Raw genomic sequence first — 22,501 nt, 5'->3', positions numbered from 1 at the left:
ATTCAAATGATCATAACATTTGATCCGTAACTCCGTTTTATGCGCCGTTCGAAGCGTTAGGAAGCCCATTTGATCAACACAATTAACAATTACAACAAAACTCTACCACCATCATATATACAATCACAATCATCGTGAATATATTACCACACATCATACCAGCAATTGTTATTCACCACATACCAAAACATAACGCACATAAAGGCAATTACATGTTATTTCACATAACAACATCATAATTAATTCAATAATTGCTAATCAATTATATCCTATCATATAGATAATTTCATTAAATTCCTAATGCTTCGAATGGCGCATAAAACGGAGTTACGGATCAAACGTTATGATCATTTGAATTTTCACAAAACAGGGCATTTTCGCCCGGCTGAAGAAATCCTTCGCCCGGCGCTCCAAGGCAGTAGCGTGACCAAAAAAAAGCTCACTCGTGTAACACCCCTCTAATACCCCGCGGTAATTAACAAAATTAAATTAGAGTAAACATGCAAAGGGTGTCACAATTCAAAAATAAAAGAAAACACACGTTCGACATATGTCATGCATTCACTGAAATATCGGAATTATAACTCATTAGATAAAATCATGTTTACACAGCGGAATCAAATCATCAAGTCAACATTACATCGTTAATGTATCAGACTTCAAATAAAACAAACAATAGAGTTATAATCGAAACTCAAAACATCGCGTTCCCAGTGTTACATCTATCAGAGCATGACACCGACACAACAACTAAACCGACTCATGAGCTAATCCTCACCAAGTCGAAAGCAGCTATCCTCAATCTGAAAATATCAACAGTAAGGGTGAGTCTCATCACAGTTAACAAATGTTATTGTATCTTAAATAACAACACATCATAGTGTATCATTCACCCAATTACATCATATTCAGGTCATCAGGAACATTCATTGCTTACACAAACATCATCAGAAACACATCTTTCATACAGACAATCATACCCAACACTAATTCAACAAAACACGCAAGCAACACATCATCAATATTTATAACACTGGAATACTTCCAATCATGTTACAAAAGTATGCATATGTATGAACTGACACTATGCATGTGGTACCAACATCGTCAAATGGGAATAACCCATGACCGATCCAACATCATCCAGATACGGCCCTGCCAGCACAGATTCCTCACAATGGGAATCATGCCCTTCACTGATCCAACACACCCTTATGGATACAGTATCATCAATGCACATGAATGAATGCAACATATACAACATACTTATACCATCGTCAAGTCTAATGAGTAACATCATCAAATACTCATTTCATCACCATCATTAACATCATCATCATCATCAAAGTATGTTTATATACATTAGCATCATTCAATACAATCAATCATCATCATCATCATCATCATTAAAGAACATACATGTGTCCACATCAATCATCATCATTAGTAAGAAGAACACACATGTACCCACATCATTCCAAAACAAATCAATCAACATCATACAATTCTCTACAAATCATCACATCATAATGTTTTCAAAACAACATCTTATATTGTCACATTTCATCATATATGTCAACAATACATCATCCAATCAAACAAATCGTCACATGATTAATATTTCAACATAGCATGTATTTAACACATCTCATCGCATATATGTACAATACATCATTCATCAAGAAATAAAATCATATTTAAAAATAATTGGATTCACACCTCATTTCATCATTTAAACACGTAGGTTATCTCATAAGATTCATCGTACTCGAAACGGCACTAAAAACGGACCTACGGTTCGAAAGTTACACATCATTTAACTTTTCCAAGAAAACAACTAACGCTACAGCACGCGGCGCAACCAAAGTTCGCGGCGCGACCTGAACCACAAAAACACGTTCGCGGCGCCAACCTATTCACGCGGCGCGGAACGAGAAAAAGTTACGCCTTCGCGGCGCCAACACAGGGACGCGGCGCGAACTGGCGATTTCGCAGACTATCGGGTCTGCGTCAGATCCTGCGATCTGACTCAATCTGAGTCCAAAACCGTCTCTAAACGTCATATATAGGCAGTTAATCACCAATTGCATCATTATTCATCATCACACATCAAAACAACACATAATCAACCAATAATCCATGCAATTTTCATCAATTCATAACCTCCCTAAACCTAACATATGATCCAATTGACTCAACAACATCCCTAATCAATATTATTATCTAAGAACACGATAATAGATGATAACCAGAGAGTCCCCCCTTACCTTAGCCAAGAGTTCTTGATTTTGGTCCTCTTCCTCTTTGGTTCCTCTTTACGTTCCTCCGCTCTTCTCTTCCTCTTCTCATTTTTCACGTTCTGACTCTTTTCCTCATTTCCCAATTTTTCTTATTTTATGAAACATAACATTTTAATTAGTAAAGGCTTTACTAACATAGTACCCCCTCTTTACTAACACCACACTTGGCCCAATAGCTTATCTCATATTTCTTTCCAAATAATTCCACAAAATACTGAATAATTCCAAATAATAATTTAATTTCCAATTAAATTAAATTTAGAAAATATGGGGTGTTACAACTCTCCCCCACTAAAAGAGTTTTCGTCCTCGAAAACATACCTCAAGTAACCAGCTCGTATAAGAGTCCTCCACCTGACTCTTCAGCTCCCAATTAACATTACCATCGGCCAATCCTCAAAATCCATCTGACATCACCAACAGGGAACATTTTTCATACATTCAAATCCCAGTTCTTACGTCGCATTTGACCATCAAAGTTGTACCACTCATTATATCTCTAAAAGGTTAACTACAATAGAACATTGAGGCACAACCTATACCATACGCTCAACAACCGAGTAATACAATTACACAATCCTTAGTATGATCACACTTGATCCACAATGCAGTAATGCATACCATCTACCAACACACCAACCTTAGGCATATTCTTCCATCTGAGCGATAAAATAATACTTACACTTTTCACTAACCGCTTCCTTCAAGAAACTCAATACTCATATTCCTATACCATTGAATTCCAATTATCTGTCTCCTCTTAAGTCACACCAGCAATTATCCAACTCGTTGCATTCCGCTTTTTCCGCACTACTCTGATTACTCATCACAATCATCTATACCAAATAGATTTCCGAGTTCCACCCGATTCCGATTCTCTTTACTCACTCGTCCAAGAATCATTCTTCATCATTCATGGTACCAATTTACCATTCAGTAATACTTACTCGCACTCAAGAACAAATTCCTGAGTTACTACATCTATTAAACAGTCCGGCCATCGGAACGAGTGCACACAAGTAATTAAAATCACGCTCATCAGCCTCAATACGCCATTCCTTACAAACAACTCAAATTGAGTTTCACTCTTTTCTAAGAACTAAATCAATTCCTCCCTTCATAGAGTATAATCCCTCATTATATCTAGAATCTACAATAACCCCTTAACAACAACACAAAATTATTACGACGTCATATAGCATCAACTCTTCGTTTTAATTTCACCGAATACATACTCGTTAACTACGTACAACCGTAATAACATATTCATCATCTCGGCAATTATTCAAAAGAGTTATAATTTTTCGACACGACATCCTTACATCCACTAGATTCTAAATCCAACATATAGATCAACACATATGTTCTATGTAGGCTTCCGACATATTAATTCCTTTACTGCCCGCGAGTAGTACTCATAACACTACTCCACATCACACTTTCGTTACGCGACTCTGATTACCCGTCTTAAGTCATCATCCACCATGTTGCACTCTTTCATATTCATTTCTTCATAAGTTCACACAACATAGTGAGTGATTATTCTCACGGCTTAGTATTCATCACATCTTAAACCATTAAGGTAACAAACAAGTTCATCCCACCTATATGATTTCCGTCTACTACCAACAAGAGATTTAGGGTGATCAAGTCCTAAATTTGTCAATATTAGTTGAAAATCATACTTAAGCATAAACCGTCGTTACTACATAATAGTGTCCCTTCCGAGTTTGCACCCAAACTCATTAACATCGTCATAATCCAATAATTCACTACGGTGTCCTTCTTCTAGAATATTCTTCAGAAGCTCAAAACATCAGTTACGCAAATCCAATCACTCAACCTCATTATACTATTCTCGTCGATTCCGAATTCACCGCCTTTACCTTGGTAATTCAAAATCAACCTATCGATCAACTCAACATCAGCTTTCTGACCTTCTCTAATCTCGTCAAGAGTACCACTAGTCATCTTTTAGCATACTCAACCTAACACTATTAGGAGTGCCTTCACATACTAACTCAAGTCTCTAAATTGTCCAATTAAATCCAACTCATTCATCATTAGCACCGACATTTTAAAGACTTCTTACGCAACACAATAACACAACATTTTCCTCATTAGGATGGTAATTCAAACCAAAATCCTAATCCAAAAATATATTCTAATCATCTCTACTGCCTCATATTAAGCCCTTTCTGATCAAAGAGGTACTTCAACTCTTATGATCACTAAACACTTCGAATTTTGAACCATACAATTAGCCTGCAAGACCAAGACAACATTCATAACTCGTGGTTTTAATCCAAATTCTATTACATCCTTCACGTCCAAATATCATCCCACTCGGAATCTCAACAAAGTCTTCCTCACGTCAACAAATGTTAGAAATTCCCTACAATTCTTCTTTTATACTTATCGTTATTTTGCCATCACAAATACGATTCCAAGGGTTCTAAAGTTTATCCCATCTTTACTACTAATGCACTCTTCACTAAAATTCATCGGCCCTCAAACCATCCTTATTACCGAACATCTCATCAACAACATGTTACACTCAATTTTGTTTCCAACAATCACGGTAGTAAGCATTCTTATTCAACAAGTTTCACGCTTCCATAACCGACTTCAGAACCTTTCCTCATAGGGTCACTCTACTGTATTTATAACTCTCCCATAAATTAGAACACAATCCCTCCTCTTCGTAGGTTCAAACGGCACATCAATCCGACACTCGGAACTCAAGATATGAATTTTCCAATCATTGCCCGAAAATGCAACACTGATATCATGCAGCGACACTCTATACGATATATCCAAAACTCCTCAATTGGTAAATTCAATTCTTAAAATTACTCCTCAACAAACCTTCTAATTATTCCTTCGATCCATTCAACACTGACACTAACATCCCGTGCAGTACCAATAAACAAGTCTAGTTATAAGAACAAGAGTAACCGTAACTCCACCTCTTTCCAACATCATCCTGTCACCATTAAATATGTTACAGCTGCTGCAACTATTTTTATAACAAAGTTCATCTCGTTAGCTTTCCGACGCTTCAAACGGAACTCAATTCGGATGCCTAGAACTCCAGTTATGAATTTTCGAAGTTCCGCAGCTATTCAGCAACTTTCCTGCGTTTTGCTTACGAAAATCTCTCTCCAAAACTCATTCTCTTCAACTCTATCACATTCCAAACAGCCCCTTATCGTATCTCTTCACTTCCAAACATCCTTATAACTTAAGCGACACATTCCCCCGCCGAAGTCCGCTTTCTGCAACATCACGACAACAATCCTCCTTGCAAACTCGTAACTGAACCTCTTCCGAGACGCAAGGCTATTCAACTGACAACTTCGCAGCACACCAGCAGAGCTGACACATCGCAACTCTCCAATCTCCTTCTCTTACAATAACTGTCAATTACCTCTAATCACCTTCCTTCAAGATGTTCCAACTCAATTCCCAGTGAAGTCTTAATCCCAAGTCACCTTCAACTCGGGAAACAACAAGCTCCGACAACGCTCGCACTGTTTCCAACAACAGCCTACTGAATCAATCTTCTTCAACTGAAACATAACCGAGAAGCGAAGCTTCTCCCCCACTTGTTTCAATCCAACACCTGCAACAAACAACCAAGTACCGACAGTGATTCAATCACATGTCGCGTACCAAGGAATAAAATGCCGACAATATACAACTGTCGCGCAACTCAACCGACTCAACAATTGGTCGGACGGACCGACCTGCTCTGATACCACTATTGTAACACCCCTCTAATACCCCGCGGTAATTAACAAAATTAAATCAGAGTAAACATGCAAAGGGTGTCACAATTCAAAAATAAAAGAAAACACACGTTCGACATATGTCATGCATTCACTGAAATATCGGAATTATAACTCATTAGATAAAATCATGTTTACACAGCGGAATCAAATCATCAAGTCAACATTACATCGTTAATGTATCAGACTTCAAATAAAACAAACAATAGAGTTATAATCGAAACTCAAAACATCGCGTTCCCAGTGTTACATCTATCAGAGCATGACACCGACACAACAACTAAACCGACTCATGAGCTAATCCTCACCAAGTCGAAAGCAGCTATCCTCAATCTGAAAATATCAACAGTAAGGGTGAGTCTCATCACAGTTAACAAATGTTATTGTATCTTAAATAACAACACATCATAGTGTATCATTCACCCAATTACATCATATTCAGGTCATCAGGAACATTCATTGCTTACACAAACATCATCAGAAACACATCTTTCATACAGACAATCATACCCAACACTAATTCAACAAAACACGCAAGCAACACATCATCAATATTTATAACACTGGAATACTTCCAATCATGTTACAAAAGTATGCATATGTATGAACTGACACTATGCATGTGGTACCAACATCGTCAAATGGGAATAACCCATGACCGATCCAACATCATCCAGATACGGCCCTGCCAGCACAGATTCCTCACAATGGGAATCATGCCCTTCACTGATCCAACACACCCTTATGGATACAGTATCATCAATGCACATGAATGAATGCAACATATACAACATACTTATACCATCGTCAAGTCTAATGAGTAACATCATCAAATACTCATTTCATCACCATCATTAACATCATCATCATCATCAAAGTATGTTTATATACATTAGCATCATTCAATACAATCAATCATCATCATCATCATCATCATTAAAGAACATACATGTGTCCACATCAATCATCATCATTAGTAAGAAGAACACACATGTACCCACATCATTCCAAAACAAATCAATCAACATCATACAATTCTCTACAAATCATCACATCATAATGTTTTCAAAACAACATCTTATATTGTCACATTTCATCATATATGTCAACAATACATCATCCAATCAAACAAATCGTCACATGATTAATATTTCAACATAGCATGTATTTAACACATCTCATCGCATATATGTACAATACATCATTCATCAAGAAATAAAATCATATTTAAAAATAATTGGATTCACACCTCATTTCATCATTTAAACACGTAGGTTATCTCATAAGATTCATCGTACTCGAAACGGCACTAAAAACGGACCTACGGTTCGAAAGTTACACATCATTTAACTTTTCCAAGAAAACAACTAACGCTACAGCACGCGGCGCAACCAAAGTTCGCGGCGCGACCTGAACCACAAAAACACGTTCGCGGCGCCAACCTATTCACGCGGCGCGGAACGAGAAAAAGTTACGCCTTCGCGGCGCCAACACAAGGACGCGGCGCGAACTGGCGATTTCGCAGACTATCGGGTCTGCGTCAGATCCTGCGATCTGACTCAATCTGAGTCCAAAACCGTCTCTAAACGTCATATATAGGCAGTTAATCACCAATTGCATCATTATTCATCATCACACATCAAAACAACACATAATCAACCAATAATCCATGCAATTTTCATCAATTCATAACCTCCCTAAACCTAACATATGATCCAATTGACTCAACAACATCCCTAATCAATATTATTATCTAAGAACACGATAATAGATGATAACCAGAGAGTCCCCCCTTACCTTAGCCAAGAGTTCTTGATTTTGGTCCTCTTCCTCTTTGGTTCCTCTTTACGTTCCTCCGCTCTTCTCTTCCTCTTCTCATTTTTCACGTTCTGACTCTTTTCCTCATTTCCCAATTTTTCTTATTTTATGAAACATAACATTTTAATTAGTAAAGGCTTTACTAACATAGTACCCCCTCTTTACTAACACCACACTTGGCCCAATAGCTTATCTCATATTTCTTTCCAAATAATTCCACAAAATACTGAATAATTCCAAATAATAATTTAATTTCCAATTAAATTAAATTTAGAAAATATGGGGTGTTACAACTCGCCTGCTGCTTGCCTAGCGCACGCTCGTTCGGCGGAAGAAATCCTTCGCCTGGCAGAAGACACCAGACAGCAAAATTCTGTGCATTTTCAGCACTTTCAACACCATCTCAAATCCGATTTTTGCCAACCAAAACTCATCTAAACCATAATTTAATACACAAAAGGTTCCTAAACATGTTTCTAATCATGGATTCTCATACAAACATCATCAAACATGACTAATAGCACAATTCCCATGAATTCAACATAAACCCTAACATGTGAAAATCTATGAAGTTGAGAGAATGAGAGATCATACACATAGCATTTTTACACACAACATTACCCAATTATATAACCTATAATAACTTGGATTCTAACCCTTACCTCTTGATTCTCTAGTCCACCCTCTTCAAGAATCTACTTCCCTATTCTCTTTCTCTTCTTTCTTCTATTCCTCTCTCTTTATCCTCTTTTCCCAAATGAAAGTTATGATACAAATCTCTAAAATCCTAACTCTCTTACTATCCATCTTTTCTTAATTGGGCTTAACCCATAATATTTCTAGCATCATAATTATAACACTTAGGCTCAATTAGTTATATCATTCTAATAACTCAATTAACCTAAATAGCACAATTGCATACATAATCAAATATTCAAATAATTATTATATCACATAATAACTAAATAAATAGATAATTATTAAAACACTAAATAATATAATTACTAATATAATTAATAAAAATACTAATAAAATCGGGTTGTTACAACTAACAATACAATGCACAAGCCAACTGCAAGTGACTAACACCTCTAAGACTAACTAGTCCTAGCCCTCTCGAGAAATCTGACTGAACCGGTCTCTCAAGAAACAATAGAAAATAAGAACTTCTAACAATAGTGTTTTAGATTGCTTCTAAAAAGCTTTATCACAAATGTGATTTTTCACTAAGTTTAAGTACAATGAATATGAATCTTAATAAAATGATATGAACAAAGTATTTACTTTCAGTATAAGATTTTTCGTGAGCAGCTCTTGTTCGTATGTTGATGAAAATTTGTTGTTTTCTTTTTCAAATTGATCTTCTATTAATATCCTTAGGAAATTTGTACGTTGCTTCCTCGTAAGCTATTTTGCAATAAATGTTGTGTGTCGTGTTGTTTAACTTAGCTTTCCACGCTTCTTGAAATTTGTTCCTTAAAATTGCTTCAACCGTCTTTTAATCATTATGTCTCTAACGGTATTTTATCTTGTATCAGAACTTTGCATTTTGATTTTCTTTATTATCACAAACTTCTGTCTTGAAATTGTGAATATAACTTCTATCAGAATTTGTCTACAGCGGTTGGTGCATTCAGAAGTTACTTCATGTATTTGAACTTCAGCGTGAGCTCTATATAAAATCCATGTTCTGATGGTACTTGAGTTAGAACTTCTTCTGATGTCTTGAGCTCCTTTGAGCTACTTGTTTAGGGTCTTAATGTTGATTGAATAATTATTTGAACTTGGATTTAGGGGTTCATTTAGAATGCAATTCACCTTGAAATCATGAAGAGTGCTAATTGTATTTGTTTCTTAGGCTTACTACCTATTCTTTAGATGAGACACTTTGGTGTTAAGAGTGAGTTAGGTACGTGTTTAGGAGCTGGAATATGCATGTGATAAATTGTTTGATTGATTAATCATACTTGCTTTGTCATGTGACATTTGTGGTGCCTTGATTAAGGAGTTGTAAAACCTACTTGCATGTTCTAATGAAAGGTGAACCTTTTGTTCATCTATTGATTGCTTGGTCTATAAATCATGTTTGTTTGTGTTTGATTTGGGTTTCATTGTGGATTATTCTCTCTTTATTAAGAGTAGGCTTTGGTGGAGACTTGATTAAGTCATTGATGTATCCGCAAGCGCACGAAAATATCGAAGTAATATAAAAGATTGTCGAACCCACATAGACCAATGTCAACCTACGGTAATCTATTGTCGCTTTGTAAAGCTAAGGCTAATGAATGATTAATTAAGGGAAAACTAATAACTAAAATTGAAATAAAATAAAGATTAAGATAAATATAAAGATACCGGTATGTAATAGTCGGACTTAGAGAATTCAATAAATCATTTGGCAAAGTTTGTAATTATGAAAATATCTTTCAGTAGAGACTGTTTATTTAAAAACCTTTATCTAGCATTCTCATGTCCATAGAACGGGTTATATTACTAGACCTAGTGGATGCACTTTAAATCCAATAATACCTTTTGAAAACAAACAAAAACTAATTAGATTTTTAAAGCACTCTCGTGTATTTAAAAACTAATGTTCGATTTACTACTATCTGGATCGATCCCCATGCTTTTGCGTGCGGGTTCTAGCCTTAATTAGTTTTCTATTCTCGTGGCAAAACCGTGTTAAATATCCTTTCACTCTCATGAAAAGGGTAGTTAAATTCAGCATAGAAATATTAAACTGGAAAGGTATTTTATTATAGAGATTAAGCTGAACTATTACCTAATTCCCTAGGTTCTAAGACTTACATACTGATACTAATTGATTTGGCCAGACATACTTAAAGAAACAAACATGAAATTATAATTATTAACCATGAACATGTGCATATTTAGATTTGTAATGATAAAATAATATTATAAGAACAAGAAACTAAAATAATTGCAAATAAATAAACCTGGAAGTAAAGCATACAAAATAAACTTGAATAAAATTATGAACGAAACAAATCTTGAAACTTGAATAAAGCTTTGAAATAATGTCGGCAAGATTGCGATCCAAGAGTACATAAACTGTAGGCCTAAAACTAATGGTGTGGTAGTTCCTCGATGTGAGAAACTACCACTTTTACAAAGTAATAATTTATGCCTAAAACTATAAATAGCGCTTCTGCGCATAAAACTTGGATACTAAAAATGTGAATGCTCGGTCCTTTTTATAGTGAATGATAGTGGAAGTTAATTTCAGATCATGTGAGAAGTAGTGGAAATAATGGGTGGTTGGAGGAAGTGTAAGTAGTGGGAAGTTATAGAAAATGGAGAGAATCTAGGAATCGTAACTCTTCTGACGTGGGAAATATTAAGTTACTGATAGATAAGTTGTGTCAGTCGTAAAGCAATATGTGCCGGGGGGCACACTTAGCTTGGAGTTGTGCCGGTCGTAACAAGAGGCTGTGCCGGGAGGCACAGTCCTCTTCTATGGGAACTTGCTGCAACTTCTGCTATTTCAGTCTATTTCTTTTGCTCTTTTGCTCATTTCTTCTATGTTTCTTCCTCTTCTTCATATTTAGGCTCTTAGTTAGCATATACCTGAAATTCAATAGTAATACTGGAATAATATAACATAATTAAATAAAAATGGCAAAATAATTCATGGGGATTGAGTCAAATAAACGATATAATTTCGCGTTATCAGTAATAATTTATGCCTAAAACTATAAATAGCGCTTCTGCGCATAAAACTTGGATACTAAAAATGTGAATGCTCGGTCCTTTTTATAGTGAATGATAGTGGAAGTTAATTTCAGATCATGTGAGAAGTAGTGGAAATAATGGGTGGTTGGAGGAAGTGTAAGTAGTGGGAAGTTATAGAAAATGGAGAGAATCTAGGAATCGTAACTCTTCTGACGTGGGAAATATTAAGTTACTGATAGATAAGTTGTGTCAGTCGTAAAGCAATATGTGCCGGGGGGCACACTTAACTTGGAGTTGTGCCGGTCGTAACAAGAGGCTGTGCCGGGAGGCACAGTCCTCTTCTATGGGAACTTGCTGCAACTTCTGCTATTTCAGTCTATTTCTTTTGCTCTTTTGCTCATTTCTTCTATGTTTCTTCCTCTTCTTCATATTTAGGCTCTTAGTTAGCATATACCTGAAATTCAATAGTAATACTGGAATAATATAACATAATTAAATAAAAATGGCAAAATAATTCATGGGGATTGAGTCAAATAAACGATATAATTTCGCGTTATCAGTCACCCCTTTGGGCTTCATTGTTGTAGTGTGGTCTCTCTTGATTAAGAGTAAACCTTTTTTGGAACTTGTTTAAGTATCCAAGAGGAGGTGGTTATCTCCAATTTGTGTAGTCTCTCTTGATTAAGGGTAAACTTTGTTTCAGACTTGATTAAGCTCTCAAATTTGGGGTTTCATTGTTGTGTAGTCTCTCTTGATTAAGAGTAGTATTGGTTAGAGAATTGATAAAGCCATCAACCATGGATTTCATTTGTGGTTATTCTCTCTTGATTAAGAGTATACTTTGTTGGAGAGTTAATTAAGTTCTCCATATTGGGTTTCATTTGTGTGTTCTCTCTTGTTTAAGAGTGGGTAGTTCCTGAAACTTGATTAAGTTCTCAAGTGGTTTTTATTTGTGCAGGTCTTTCTTGTTTAAGTTTGACCTTGTGTCTTGATACTTGATTAAGTATTCAAATGAGGTGATTATCTCTTGTTGCTTATATTTTGCTTTAAGATTGCCATGTTCCCTTAGGATTGTGATTCTATCTTGATTAAGATGAGTCATATAGAACTTAGGTTGAAATCCATGCATGTCAACATTAAGTAGAATTCTATTTCATCCTTGACCTTAGAGCCACCATTGTATGATAACAATAGGAAAGATATCCCCCTTAGTTTGTATGTTCCCAATGTGCATATAAAAAACTAAAAATCTCTAATCCTTAATAAAACACCAAATAAAGGTTGAAATTTCATAAAGAGAGAAGAGAAGATCAAGTCTCGCTTGTTTAAGGGAGTCACTTAACTGTATTTTCCCAACAAAAACACAAACCAATGGCAGAACTACGGTGCTCTGACTTCTCCACTGCATTATGGAGGTGCGTAGGCATAGAGTTCAAGAAACTCTAGCGAGCACAATAATTATTAAAACATCTTAGTTTATTCATGCATTGCATTCCCCTTCAATAGCAAGTAAGTAGTTAAGTAGATACACCATTTGATTAGAAACAAACAAAATCGGATCCCGTCGAGTACGACAGATGTGAGGGGTGCTAATACCTTCCCCTCGTGTAACCGACTTCCTTACCTTTTTCTCTAGTCGTGAGACCTGTGTTCTTTGCATTTGAGGTTTGCTGATATTCCTTTCTCTTTGTGAGATAAATATATTAGTGGCGACTCTGGTTATTTTTCGCGGTAGCGACAACCTAGACCCAAGAAAATTTGGGTACCAAAGGTAAAACCTTAATGTTTTATATGCATGCTTTCAAGCTCAAAGTTTTAATGACTATTAATGAAGCTGTGTAAAGTAAGATATATACTCTTAAGTATACAATAATTCTTTGATCCAATAACGTACAATGATGGTGACTTTCAACAATAATGATCAAAGCAAGTGTTTTGAGGATGTCTCAATGTTTAAGATACTTAGTGATCAATTAACCTCACAGTAGGTTGAGTGGATATATTTGTGATGAATTTACCCGTCACATTGTTTGAACTAACTATCACATCCAAGGATACATAGAGAAGGACACGCCATAATGCGATGGGTGTTCCTTCTAAGGGAAGTTCTTATCAAGGCCTCTTGATAATAGAGGTAGTACACTATTTTAAGGTTGAAATTTCTGGAAAACTCTGATCAAACCTTTAAAATAGTAGATTCAATTTTTCTCATCTCAATAAATTATATTTGCAAACCAACAAGATGAGTTTCTAAGTGTTTTATAGAAATGAGTCACAAATAAGATTGAATAGAGGTACATGACAAAACCAAACATGTTTAAATTGGGCCAAACAATCGATTGGCACTAACATCTAATTAATTGGATCATCTCAAAGCTAAAAAATTTAAACGTTTGAACCTACCATAAAGTCTAGTTAATTTATACATAAATGCAGTGACTATTTGCAAAATTTAAGTCTCAAAATTTGAAGCTTCTAATCGATTGACACTATCATCCAATCAGTTGGAACGAGGTTATAAATATAGGTAACTTTCTCTTCTTTCTCATTTATACATTCTCGTATGCATTGTGTTAGAAACACTTTAGCCCTCTTAATCATCCATCATCAACTCAAATGGCACAAAATAAAACTCAACCTCTCATTCATCACCATCCTACTTCTCAGAAGATTTCCCCATTCAAGAGAAAGGGAACAACTTCAATCAATACTACGTCGATAGAGAATTATATGTATCTAACTACTTGTATGAAGACCTCTTCAAGGATTTCTCTTTTATGGAATCCTTCAACTTTGTCGGCCTAAGAAACTTCATCTTTGAAAGATATAAAGAAGGGTACCTAGATTTGATAAGAATGTTTTATGCAAACCTTGCCTACAAAGACGGTGTTATCAGTTCCGAAGTTAGGAAGCACTCCGTCATTCTATCTCTTGAAGATTTTGCACAATCTTGCTACCTACCCTTCATCGAACAAGATTATGATCAAATAAACTTTAAAGGTAATGAATTTAAATTTGACATTTATGCTCAAACTCTTCTAATTAATCCTTCTTCTGGAATTCCATATCTATTCAATGTCGACCTAATACACCGAGATAGTAGGTTGATTCACAATGAATCATGTTCTTTTCCCAAGGAAAAGCAATTTTAGAACAATAAAAGATCGGACGTTCTTCCAGTTTGGTGTTTGGAAAATCAAGTTGAGAAAAAATAGGTAGATATTATGCTTCATCACATGTTAGAGAGTAAAAGAAGAGCACTACTATGCCCTATGGTGAATTAATAAATTTTTTTGGCCTACACCAGCTATGACTTCGAAGAAGAAGAACATAAATTTATACATACAAAGATAGGAAAATGGATTAAAAGAAAAATGGGATATAGCATTCAAGGAAGAGAAATTATTTCACTACCTTCATGAAGTGCAAGACAACAAAGAAGAAATGGCCTCCCACAAACCTCTTCAAACACTCTCAATGACATCTGTGATGATCAAAGAATAATGCATTCAAAGATTGACAAGCTCATTGAGAAAATAGAGAAAAGAAATCTCATATCTTTAATAGTGTCAAGAAAGAATGATGATAAGATGAACCAAGTGTTTTTTTTTTTGCTTTCAGTTGCCTATTTTTATATCTTGCAATTTCCCCTTCTTTTGTACATTTCCTTGAATCAAATAAATTTTTTTAATATTCCAAAGTGCTTATTTGAGAATTATAAGTAATAAGATGAATAAATGACAAGGTAATAACGAAATAAAAGTAGAACACTTTCAATATATAAAACAAGAGCTTCAAGTTACAAAGTAACACAAGCTTAGGAACACGGGCTGGCCATGTTAGCCTCTAGTTGCTTGTTTGGAGATGGGTATTTGGGGAGAACGTGGCATGTGTCAAGGGACACAGGCTGGTCGTGTTTATCTCTGACTTTTTATACTGAAAAATGGTCCTGTGTGCGGTCTTTAGCCCTTTATCATCCTGATTCGCTGTATGAACTTCTTATTGACTGAACATATGAAAACAAATAAAAAAACGCATAAAAAGGAACTTATAGTAAAAATACACAAGAAATGAAATAGAAAATAAGCTGGAAAACACATACATTTATCACTTATCAAAACACCACAAAACTAATTGCAAGAAAACCCAAATAACATGAGAAGAATTGCCACAACATTTGAGCCTTTCATTAATAAACCTATAAAGGGAGAAAAGAAAAATAATAAACAAAAAAGAAACATACCTAAAGCATTAAATGATGCGACACTTAAGGGACTCACCCTGCGAAGCTACGCTAAAGAAACTTGCCCCTAGTCTCAGGGATTCAATTATTTATAATGAGATCAACATCCCTTGGATTTAAAATCACTTTTACCTTTCAAAGCATATTCTAAGGGGCTGTCTCATTTGAGTTAGGAGTAAAAGTTATAATCGTCCCTCATGGCTAAGCCTCACAAGGTGTATTCGGCATCTCAAGGAGCAATAATTAAAAGAAATCAATAAACATACCACCTAATATTACAAAGCCCCTATAATGTGGCAAGATAATAAAAGCAAGGGCCTAAGAGGTTGACAAACTCATCTAACAAACTCCATTATCCAAGTCTAGTACGAGAGACTCGCCTTTACGAAGTATCGCCTGAGGGACTTGATTATTAAGTTTCTACAAAGGGACTCTTCTATTTAAGTATCTCCATAGAGACTAGTTTTTATCAAGTCTTGTGTGAGGTACTTGATTATCTAAGTCTCACCTGAGAGACTTTACAAAGTCTCGCTCGAGAGAGTCCATTTTCCCAGTCATGCCCAGAAATAAATTACCTTTTCCTAGATTAAATTACTTTGTCCTTTCCAATGCTTCATGATAGAGAGATGATGTATTGAGATGGTTTTATTGGGACATGGAAGAAATATTTCTAAAAGCCAGAAGCAAGGAGAGAATTCCTCTCCAATCCCAATGGACGATGCTATTGTAGTCCTATATTATGACAAATGTGGTGAACACCCTTCTCCAATAAAGGATGACCCTCCCTTCATTCCTTGATAAGGACCGATCAAACATTTGACGACATAAAATTTACTAGCGCTCACCTCCCTTTCCCTGAAGATTCTCCTGGTGGCTATAGGACAATACATAAGTTGGGTCCTCGCAAGTTTTCTATCTTGATGGAAAATCACATGCTTATGGGCTTACTGATAAAGCAAATCTTTAGTGAAAACAACGCCCAAGCCTGAGACGAGTTGAAGTCCAAACTCACCATTTCCAAGGAAAATCTTGCCAGAGAGCACGAGCTTGTGAGGCAGTTGGTCAAAGATCTGGATGGGTTGTGAGACACCCCTAAAAATGAGGCATTAGAAGAGAAAACTCTTATTCTTGCATAGAAGAGTCTAAAAGAGTACCTTGAAGGGATCGATTTTTTCAATCTTGGCCGAAAATAAATCACCTTTGCGTAGATTAAATTATTTTTCCCTTTCAATGCCTCGTGTTTGAGGGACTTTATACTAGGATAATTTTATTGGATCCCTAGAAGGAATGTTTCTAAAAGCCACAAGCAAAGTCAACTACATCAATATTGGACGAGCATCTGTTATTTAATTTTGAATATATTATATGAATTTATCTAAAATAATTTAGAATTATTTGTAAAATAGCGAGCATATAATAATTTGTACAACAAATTAAAAATTTAAAGAAAAAAATATAATAGAATATAATTGTTACATGATTGATATATTATTTAAAAAATATATAATAATGCAAATAAATTTAAACCAGACCCTTTTGGACTTTGATAGTAACAAAGTTACGTAAAAGTTATAAGTAAATTATTATGTAAATATTATGCAAAAACAAACAAAACCCTTTTAAACTTTGTGATGTATATTTAACTAATAACTATAAGAAAAAAGTAATAAGATTTATTTTGTAACAAAAGATTTTTTAAATAATATATGGTGAGATATTAAATTTAGTAGTCTATTATATTTTTACAAGTTATACTTTAAAATGATTATTGAAAGTAAATAGATTTAAAATTTACATTAAACATATTAAATAGTATTGATAAAAAGAAATGAATAAAATATATTTTAGTAATATACATCTTAATCTTAATCGAGAAATACAACATTGAAATTAAAAAAAATTGTTGAGTGAATTATGAGCATAAAAAAGAAAAGCACATACAGAAATAAAAGAAATAAGGTAATGCTATTGATTCCAGTATTGATAACTGTTATTAATAAGGTAATGCTATTGATGCTATTGGTTTCACTTCACCTGTTAATAAGGATTAAATGATAATTATAACACTCTACCAGAACTAGAACAACAACAAGTCGTTGTAGTATAGTGGTAAGTATTCCCGCCTGTCACGCGGGTGACCCGGGTTCGATCCCCGGCAACGGCGCTTTTTATTTTTTTTCAAACATTTCGTTTTACAACCATACTGGGCCGGATTTTCAATTATTCTGGGCCCAATTTTACTGTCTCGTTTCATTTCAATTATTCTGGGCCTAATTTTACTGTCTCGTTTCATTCGATAGAAATAAACCACAACATTACATATACTGTGTACCCCCCACACTAAACAAAACTATACCCCTGCATGTTCATTATATATATTAATGGTAAATATGTTTGTACCTCTTTTAGTATGTTTTAAAATTGTAATAATCAAATCATTTATAATGTTTTAAAATTGTAATTAATCAAATCATTTATAAATTTAACATTAGATAAAAGTTGTTATAACTATTACAAATTCATGGGTTTTGTTATAGATTACAACAAGCATTTTATGGGTTTTGTTTTGTTATACATTAAAACAAACTCATTATATTTTTAAAAATATGTTTTATGAAAATTTCTACAAAAATATTTTTAAAAATATTAATAAATAATTTTATATATTTTAACAATATATAAAATTAATAAATTTCTTCAACGAGTTAAGATATTTACAATTCAATATTATTTGCATTATTTTAATTTGATACTCATTAGTTGTATAATTAATAGATTTATTATAACTTGCAGCTATGGAGTACAATTGTTGATTTCGCTACTAGAATCCTGCTTTGAGTTTTATGCATATTATAAAGATAATTATTCGTTATATTGATTTTTTTAATGATTACATGATTTTTTTATTGAAATAATAAAAAGTTCATACACACTGTCAATTCAAATAGGTTGGATTGCGTCAAATTGAATTTCAACTATACATTAAAAGTTATACATGTTGAATCTCATATTTATTTTTCAAAAGTATAATCCATGTGAAATGACTTGAATCATCTAAAGAGAGAATAGGCCAAATGAAAAACTACTTCCTAAAGAGGAGGACAAATAAAGACAACAAGATTATCATCCCTAACATATAGCAACAAATTAAAAAATCTCAAATATTCTTTCATTCCCTCCCTTAAACATGTTGCAGAAATGAAACTAGTTTACTTCAGTGTAATCAAGCATTCCCATCTTCTTTTTAAACTTCTGAAATACTTAACCTTCAAAGCTTTAGTAATCATATTTGCAACCTGCTCCTGAGTTACACAGGGAACAAATTTAATTTCTCCATCCTTTACAATATCTTTTAAAATTTGAAAATAAACGTTGATATTTATACTTGATAAAAGTATAAATGTGTGACAACCTCTAGTGATTAAGAATTGTTAGAGGCTTTAAGGTTATTATGAGGTTGATAGCTAGCTCACATGGGGTGAGAAGCTCAGTTATGTGTGTATTTATGTGTACCAGTTAAGTTCTTAGCTCTATTATGATGTAGAGGTATTTATAGAAATCACTTTGAGAATGGGTAGTTAATTCTATGGAATTTAGGGAACACAATTAATTCCTACAACTCCTTTAGTGTCGTTGTTCACCTAATATTATTATCCATATGATCACGCATTATGGATAGATACACAAAGGATCCGGACAACATATTCTAAAAATAGTCATCTTATCTAAAAGAGGGGCAGTCAAACCAACATATGGGTGATTTAGAAGGAACAACAGGCAAAACATAAACCCTCGCCACACCCCCCACGACCATTTTCAATTACATTATTACATAGTCCCTCAAACATGAGGGCTCACAGAGGCCGGAGTGTTTTAGTCACTTATTCACCTTCGGGTTTTCCATACCTTCAGTTCATGAAGCTTAGGCAGGTCCCTCAGTCGAGACTTAGTTGAGTCCCTCAGGCGAGACATATTTGATACCTTTAGGCGAGACTTAGTTGAGTCTTCGTGATGATACTTAGTTGAGTCTCTCAAGAGAGAATTAGTTGATTCTTCCTCAAGGTTAGAAAAGATCTTCGTAATGCAATTACTCGCAGGCTCCAATGAACTTTCACTTGAAGTCCATCAAGTTAATTACCTTGTACGACAACAAGGATCTTCCTATGAAAGTCTAACAATTTAATTACCCCGCAGGCAACAAGGATCTTCCTCCGACAATTTAATTTGACAGCGAAACCATAATAACCTATTGCAAATATAATAAACTTCTTACAAGATTTTTCATAATAGAAGACTCGCCTTCCTACTAATCAACTAAAATAATATCTAAAATTTACCGAGTTTCAATTTATGGGAATGAGTCGTCCATCCAGATTTTCGAGCTTATAGGCTCTATAAGGTAAATTATTATATAAGATAAATTATTATATACAATGTAAAAATTATTACAACATGTAATTTACCCTTAACTACCTAATGCCCCAGTACATCCGCACCCTCCAAAGCAAATATTTAGCTACATCTCACAATACTTTAACACAAGAGTATAAGAGAACATAAAAAGTTAAATCCATTATATATTCTTTTGAGTGATGTATTTTGTAATAAAGAAATTGAGTATATTATATAGTCTTTGACCCCCTTCTCCTTTACAAAACTAAAAGGACAAACTCTATTGCCATTCTCTCCATCTATGGATGTATGATTAACTTCTTTTTAGAGCATCTCCATTGATTTGTTAAATAATATTTTTAAGTTACATCATAAATATGTAACTTATACATATTTTGTTCCAAGAAATTTTTTTTTATAATAATAAGTGTATTAATTTTCCTTTATTTAAATAATGACATTTCAATATTATTTGAAAACATAGAAATAAAATCTTTAAAACTTACTTCGTAAGGGATTTGAACCCAGGAGTGTTCACATTGATGTTAAGCATTCAGCCATTGGGCTAGCTGTTTTCATGTGTGCATTGAAAATTGTTTTATAAATTAATTATTCTAAGTTTTTTTTTCTAAGTCTGAATTTTTATAAGTTTGAAATTTTTTCTAATTGAATTTTTATTCGCATTGAATTTTTCTAAGTTTGAATTTTTTTCTAAGTTGATTCCTACTTAAGTAACCTGTAGTAATTGACTATTATAAGTTTGAATTTATATCCGCATTAAATTTTTTTAAGTTGATTATTCTAAGTTTTAATAAAAAATTATATTTAATTTAAGTCATAATTCAGTTAAAATCATTTTTATCCATTTAATATTAATTTTATTTAATATTTAATATAGTGTACATTAACGTTTTTTTTATATAATCATTAATAATAAAGTACATATTTTATAAGAGATTAATTGATATGCACTGTCAGTGTAAAAAAATTTACACCATCAGTGCATCATCACCATTCAAATGAATTACTTTAATAAAAATTAAAATAAAAGTTAAATAATTTTAACAAATCAACGGTAGGGACTCATTGACAGTGTAAAACTTCTTTACACCATCAGTGTATTCTAATTAAATACATTTTATAATATATATAAACTTGAAAAATAAATTTATTTATTATAATATTAACGTTTTAACTATATATATATATATATATATATATATATATATATATATATATATGGATTGTATTATACATATTCTTATGTTAGTTTAAATGTTAGTTTATATTAACAAAAATAATATGTATAATAACAAAAATATTGTACAGTTTTTTTAATTATTAATAATATGTACAGTTTTTTAGTTTCGTAATTAATATGTATAGTTAAAACGTTAATTAAAAACGTTAATTAACTACACTAAAATAAAAACTTTAATGGATAAAAAGCATTTAGTTTCAATGTAAAGTTGTAGTAATGTGGCAAAAATTTTAATTGGTTTTTGCTTATTACATTTCTACATTAAAATAACAAGAAAATAAAATCCAACTTGGATTAAAAAAAGATTTAAAACGCCATGTGAAATGCCATGTAACTAGATTCTCCACGCCCAGTCAAACAAGGGTTAGGGGTAGTGAAGAGGAAATCTGTGTTTATAAGGGGGATCTAAAAAAAATTAATAGGGAGAAAAACCAAATCTCGCCCAAATGGCAGGGGCATCGTATATTTAAGCCTAATAATAATAATGATACAATATCTTATTATAAGTCGAGTATTTGTGATAATATTGTATTTTACTTAAGCTATTTTTATCAATTTTATGATATTCAGTTTGACTCATCAATTTTATAGTACTCATTTTTCTATAAAGTTAACTTAGAGAGTGTTAGGACGAAGCATTTTAACGAGAGAATGTAATATTTTGATAGAATTTAAAATGATTTGGACAAAATGCATTGTTTGGATAACAAAAAGAAGAATGATTATGTTGGAATATGCCTTAAAACCTTTGTTGACGAAGAGAAAGAAAACATATATTTTGAGATTTGTAAAGAATTCAGAAAGCCGAAAAGTAATCTGGTGCGAGCGATTTATGGTATCGAGTCCGGTTCATTGATCCATTCAATAATGTTAGAATATTTTATATTAATTTAAAGATCATATAAGTTAATATAAAAAGATATTATAAGATATTTATAATATTCTAAAAGATATTATAAGATATATTTATAATAATCTAAAAGATATTATAAGATATATATTT

The 22,501-nt window shown here is 33.4% G+C and overlaps 1 non-coding gene across 1 annotated transcript; it reads left to right on the top strand.

Moving 5' to 3' along the window:
* Positions 1-17,937: 17,937 nt before the first annotated feature.
* Positions 17,938-18,009, top strand: TRNAD-GUC (transfer RNA aspartic acid (anticodon GUC)). The gene has a single exon. It is a non-coding gene; the product is annotated as a tRNA-Asp (tRNA).
* The last annotated feature ends 4,492 nt before the right edge of the window (positions 18,010-22,501 follow it).

Source organism: Vicia villosa, unplaced genomic scaffold (assembly GCF_029867415.1).
Source record: "Vicia villosa cultivar HV-30 ecotype Madison, WI unplaced genomic scaffold, Vvil1.0 ctg.000175F_1_1, whole genome shotgun sequence".
NCBI lineage: Eukaryota > Viridiplantae > Streptophyta > Magnoliopsida > Fabales > Fabaceae > Vicia > Vicia villosa.
This window is presented reverse-complemented; position numbering and strand designations above follow the sequence as displayed.